We start from the raw sequence: 5578 nt of genomic DNA, 5'->3' as shown, positions 1-5578 counted from the left end.
TTTCGAAGAAATGGAGAGACAGAAGCCAAATGGAAGCCTTCTTTATGGTTTAATGCTACCAGTAGATGGCGTAGGTTTCTATCATGGGGGCGCCACTTGATTAAAAAATTCAGGTTTTCTGAACAACCGAAAGTTTTCATGAATTTTTAATAAAAAAAAGGCAGTTGCCATTTTTATCGCGTGACTGTCCAAATTCAGATAGATACGTCGTTAGATCATAACTTGAGAATATTTTAAGTGAATCTTAACAAAGCATCACGATGCCTGAGATGGCATCAACGTTATGACAAAGACTTTGAATCGTTCGCTGCGACCAAGATGGCAAGAAGACTAAAAAGCTATTATAAAGAACCTAGAAATTCGACAAGCTCAAAAATATTTTGAGAAATATAACAGCAAGATACAAAATCAATTTTAATATTAATCTAAAATTTAGTATCAAATATTAAGAGTTTTATATTTAATTAACATATATCTATATAGCTAATATGTCGTTAACACACAATTTCTATCAAATCATGCCATTGGAATAATTATTATTTAAAATTATTTAAAATAACGACAAAATTATATGTACAAAAAATTTGGAAATGTCCACAAATTCATTTTTTTGCGTATTACGATGTTCGTTTCCTCAACGCTACAGAAAATAATAAGCTTTTTAAAAATCTCAAAATTTTCTCGAATCTTCCAAAATGTTTGTTATAAATGATAATGTTTGTTATGAATGACACAATGTTTGTTATAAATGATTTGTTACGCTCATAAAAATAATTATAGTCGATAACACGTCACTCGCTACGTTACCACTTACGTAAACCACGTCAATGGCGAATTAATAAGATTTGTATACATATAAATTACGAAGAAAGTCTTTCTCTCTGTCCTCGCTTTTTTCGTGTTGTATAAAATTCTTCGACGATGTACAATAAATCACAATAGAGCACAAGCAAAAGACAATGTTGTCTCTCCTACAAGAATGTTACAGAGCTGAAAGCCTCTCGAGTTAGAACTACGTTAGAGTTACGAGTCAAAGTCACGCCGCATAATGGCGACTGCATTTGAGATTTGCTGCTAGGCAAACGAACAGTGGGATCGAAAATTATTTCGAAACGTACATTGTTACATGAGGCTCTCAATATTACAAATCATGCAACAAAAATGTGAATTAAATTAATGAAAATCTATTTCATATGAAAAAACATTGATTGCATCCCATTGCAATCTCGATGAATAGCAACAAAATGGATTATAATATATTCGGCATAGTCGCCATCTAAATATCTATCTAAATTATTAATAAATTGAAGAAAGAACCGTAGTGATACATAAACGAAGGACAATAGAAACGAACGTGATCCGATGTCAAATCTTACAGTCACTGCCTCCGAGAAAAGAAAGAAAAAGAAACACCTAAAAAAAATAAATAAATAAATAAATAAAAATAAGAAGCGATTTTACTATTTGCGCACCTGATATATCATCACCCTTGAAAGCTGATAGCCGACAATGCGTCGATTATCTCCTGTTTCTCGATACGATCCTGCGTCCGGAACGTTCCAGCCCTCTGTCTTTCTTTCTCTTTCTTTCTCTCCCTGTTCCCGCAACGAACGTATAACAAACGTTTCATCGACACGGCTCCCTCCCCGCTGCCGTACCAACATACACAAAAGCAACACCACGCACAATATCAGCAGTTACGTCGGTACTGGGGTCTACTAGACGAGACATTTCCTTCTTTTGTGGTTTCTTGCAGCGCTCTCTATAGCTGTTTGCAACGCCGGTACGGAGAACTAGAGCACCGACGAAGACGAGCAACGAGTTTCGGCGTTAACTTGTGCCAACGCCCAGACACTCGTCGACCATTACTCGACTCCGTCGGCTCGTGGAACAGTCGTAACCGTCGTAATCGTTGCAACTGGCAACTGCTCAAAGCTCCAACATTATAGAAGGCGAAAGCAAGTCCAACTGCTATCCAGCAGTAACAGTCGCAGCCAACAGAATTGTCCACTTTACAATTTGTGTATTTCTTTTGTGTACCATGATTTATTCGAAAAAAAGAAAGGACAATTCAAATCCGCTTTCTTTCAATATAACGTTCTCGCTCTGTTTACTCACCTTACTGATCTATATACAAATCTATTTTATTAAGCAGAGAGCCATACATCATGCATATTTTTGCGTATTTTCGCAAAGAGGAGTCGCCACTCGCAACTTTTCCTCGCGACGTTCTTGCCAGCACGAATAACACGTGCCTCTACCGACGTCTCCTTTGTCTCTTCGTTGAAAAAACGAGGTAATATTTCTTTTTCTTTCTATTTCAGATGTCTGAGATTTTCACGTACAAAAATTCCCCAGCAGATATTACCCCTAGGGAGAAAATTGAACAAAGCTCTCAAGTGTGCGACGCAAATTCTTATCGATTTGCATCGCGAGGTTAATGCGACGATTTCCTGCGCACATCTGGTCATCTGCCGAGGTTTCATTGACATTTCGCCTAGAATGTCTCGTTTCTCTTTACCTGGGCCGCTCACTTCGGAAAATTGCTCATATTTCATATGTTAACGAGAACCAAACACATACACAAATATACATACACATTCAGACGCTAATAAACATACGATTATTTTTGCGATCCGGTGACGGAAAAAAAAAGTGGAAAATATATTGTTTTATATAGCTCTTCCAGCTGGCCTGACGATTGATCTTAGCGATTCGAGCGCTAAACGACGACAACCATCCTAAGTCATTTTATCGCGCAATAAAATATATTGCGTCTATTTACCGTTACGTGAATTGTGCAGAAACGAGTCCCGGCAATTTACCAGGTGCAACTATTCAGATACCCCTCCTTCAGATAACCTCCTGTTTCGGGTTAGTAGATGAATCGCTGATCCGGTCAGTCGTCCTTCAGCTAGCTCAGCTTGCCTCAACCACATGAATCATCCGATCGACCACTCGCAACTCGTTTTGAACTCGGCGTACCTATCAGAGGACGAGCATCCGAGCTAGCTTGGCAGCCACCACGTTGAAACAATTCAGAACAATTACTGCCTACGATTGTTCCACGTTATCCGTCTGCAGCATGTTCCATCGATTCGGAACTCTCGGATTCGAATACTCGGGTAAAGGAAACGAGTTAGTACGAGCAACGTAGCAACGTTATCGTGCCACCTCACTTGACTACGAGGCAAGACATCGAGCGGAAAAAATTATTTAGACTACAGCCTAATCGCAATTCCGACCTTGCTGCGCGACGTTGCTGCACGTAATGTAGCGTTTCTCGAAGAATCGTGGATTACGTCACCAGGGCCATCCTGCCGGAACAATCGCGATACTAACCCGCGGCTTAATCGTTTATCCCGCGATCTATGTAGTTTATCGGTTTGAATTCCGCATTGTCGAAGGTTCTCCCTGCGTCTTTCACAATGATCGACGCAGATCCGACATCACAATGGACACTTTCGACGAAAGAGGGGCGCCACGACGCCAAGGACCGGTAGTAACAATATTGGCATGGAGCACTGATGTGTATGGACGATTCATCATTATTATACATATACATATGCCTTATATATATATGTGTGTGTGTGTGTGTGTGTGTATATACGTATATGTTATACGCGCAACTCGGAAAAACATACAACGCACGAGGAAAATTGTCTGTCTGTTTGTCCTTTCTTTTCTCAACTGCAGTCGGTTTTCATTTAGACACGTGGCTATTATTTCCGAAATATCCCTTCTCCACCTTTTCTCTCTTCCGTCCCCTACTTTCTCTTCTTTTTTTGTGTGTATACCAATCGGGTTGAACGCGACAGCTAATCGCGCACAATCTAAACGATCTGATTGCGACGGACGCGAAGGGCGAACGATACTTTGTGGAATGGCGCTGTAGCGAGTTTCTATCTCTCATACTCGTATCTCGGTAGGAATTCTTCAATCGTCGCTTCGTTGTGCCGCAACATTCCCTGACTCACGTATGTCGCGGAAAGACACTACGGTTGATTTTCTGTTACATATGAATAACTCCCTCCCACATTAGTTTGTCTTCATCGATCATTATGTTCCCCGTAATAAAGCCACGTGACTTGTTATGATTCGATTTTATATATTCGGGAAATCGTGCGAACGTCAGACTAGGTCTATTCTTTTTGGCTCAATGACAACACTATTTAGCTCTCGTCCTTTTCTCTCCACGTTGGAAAAAGAAAACGTAAGAAAAAAAAGACGAACGTGTAAAAAGTACAGGTAGTAAGAACAAGCCATAGATCTTTCTCATTCACTTTATATCTCGTATTTCTCGACATTTAGCAAATACGATTTTTAAAAAAAGGCAGAAAGGTTGAGAAAAGGGATTCTATAGGATCTCTCGGAATAAAGAAAGCACAGAATCCACGAGCGATCTGATCTAAGAGCCAATAATTAATAGTCACGAATGTCTCGGATGTTATAACTCGCAGTACAGACGCATCAACTAGTAGCTAAATGAGTAGATCAGTAGATCTCTATACTATTTCGCATAATATAACGTGGCTGTGGCGTCTGGGTTCTGGGTGACAAGCAAGGGAGAGGAAAAATAAAGAAAATGATCCCTGATGCTCTTGAGATGCTTATAAGTATTTTGGGTCGAGATATCCGAGGCTCAACTAGGCTCAACGATCCGCAACTCAGCTCCACTAAAATATAACACATATAAGAAATCATATTTCTTGCTTTTCGCAAGCGAGATTCAAATACGAATTGCAAGTTAGCTCTCAGATTCTCGGATTCAGTCATTTTAAAATTTCAAATCGAAATTTCAAACGTTCTAATAAATCGCTAAATTTGAAGTTTCTTGCCAGAGAATTCGTCGAGAGATTCTCATTCCGTCATTCGCACATATCATTTCGCACTTTGATCGCGATCTAAAACACTATGTATTTTCGAATCAGTCGGGATTCGGAGAAGGTAAGATGCAGGAAAATCAAGGAAAATAATACTTTGATCCCGAGCGAGCCACACCTCCTCCAAAGAGATCCACCATCTTTTATTTTTACATCTATAGCACCGTGTGCGCCCTCTAAAGCGTAAACGTAGATACTTGGGAGTATCCGGTTGCTTGCATGATATAAGAATATAAAACCCATTCTACAATTGCGTAAGCGTAATCGTACGTTGTAAAGATGTGTTCACACCTTGACGAAAAAGCAGCAGCCAATCAGAACTCTAACTGATAGTTTACAATTTCGGCTTTTTGACTACTTAATATCTGCGCGAGTTTTTGATTGGCCAGTATTTTTCCGCTTTCTGCTTTTCCATTAAGGTGTGAACGGGCCCTAAGTGATTATAGTTGTAAGAATTAACCAATCACAGTCAAATATGAGGAAAATATTCGATTGCGATTAATCAATTGTTATTAAGCTTTCTACAATAAGTCATTATAATAAGTCATAAATTTTAAGTCTTAAGCTGAAATTAACCAATCAATTTTTCTTTTCACATTCGACTGTGATTAGTTAATGTCTTAAGCTCAATCTACAATTGTATAAGCGTAGTTGTAAATGATTGTAGTTTTAAGATTTAATTAATCATAGTTAAA

This window comes from Atta colombica, unplaced genomic scaffold (assembly GCF_001594045.1).
Source record: "Atta colombica isolate Treedump-2 unplaced genomic scaffold, Acol1.0 scaffold46, whole genome shotgun sequence".
Classification (NCBI taxonomy): Eukaryota; Metazoa; Arthropoda; class Insecta; order Hymenoptera; family Formicidae; genus Atta; species Atta colombica.
This window is presented reverse-complemented; position numbering follows the sequence as displayed.